The sequence below is a fragment of the Alligator sinensis genome, unplaced genomic scaffold (assembly GCF_000455745.1).
Source record: "Alligator sinensis unplaced genomic scaffold, ASM45574v1 scaffold85_1, whole genome shotgun sequence".
In the NCBI taxonomy this organism is placed as follows: Eukaryota; Metazoa; Chordata; order Crocodylia; family Alligatoridae; genus Alligator; species Alligator sinensis.
The window spans coordinates 1371816-1372681 of record NW_005841891.1 but is presented as its reverse complement, the minus strand read 5'-3'; positions in this window follow the sequence as shown (position 1 = coordinate 1372681).

The following is an 866-nucleotide window of genomic DNA, read 5'->3' as shown; positions in this document are numbered from 1 at the left end:
ACTACATAAAGGTTTGTAGAGATGGGGGAATTTTGAAGGCAAACAAAAATGGAACAAATAGAACAGCCTACATAATGCAGATTTTAGTATAAGACATATACTCTGACACGTTCATATCTCTAGCTAGAAATTTACCACTAAGTAACACCTTTAGTGATTATACATGTATGTCTGAGCACGTATATTAAAATAACGAACATCTCAGTAACATTCTGAAAACACACAGGTATTAGACATTTTGCTTCTAAGCTAATATATATATATATATATATATACACACACATACACACATGCACATACATACATACATACACACAGAAGGTGATTATACAGCTTTTGAGATGCTTGTTTCTTGGATCACAGCAACTGCTAATATGTAACAAGCTGACTTTTTGTCATTTGAATAGACAGTGGCAAACTCGCTGGATTTTAAACCTTTCAGATACTCTAGTGCAGAGGTGGCCAACCTGGAGCACAAGTACCATAAGTGGCACAGGCAGCCTCTGTGTGTAGCACTCAGCAGACTAGGGAGGGAACAGGGAGCACAGCCTGAGACAGAGCAGGAAGCAGAAAGGAAAGCAGCAAATCAGGCAAGGAGCCCAGGGAAGAAAGCAGAAAGCAGAGCAACAGATCAGGCAGGGGAAGGGATGGGAGTGGCATTCAAGGAGGGCAGAGGGCTAATTTATACCACCCTGCCAAAAGGTTGGCCCCCACTGCTCTAAAGCAGGGGAGTCAAACTGGAATGAGTTGGAGGGCTAGATCTGGAGTGCGGGGCTTCTCACCACGGCTGCCAGAGCCACTGTATCAGCACTAGCAGTGAAGGACTTAATGTGGCTCCACTCAACCCTGCAACGGCAGGTACTGAA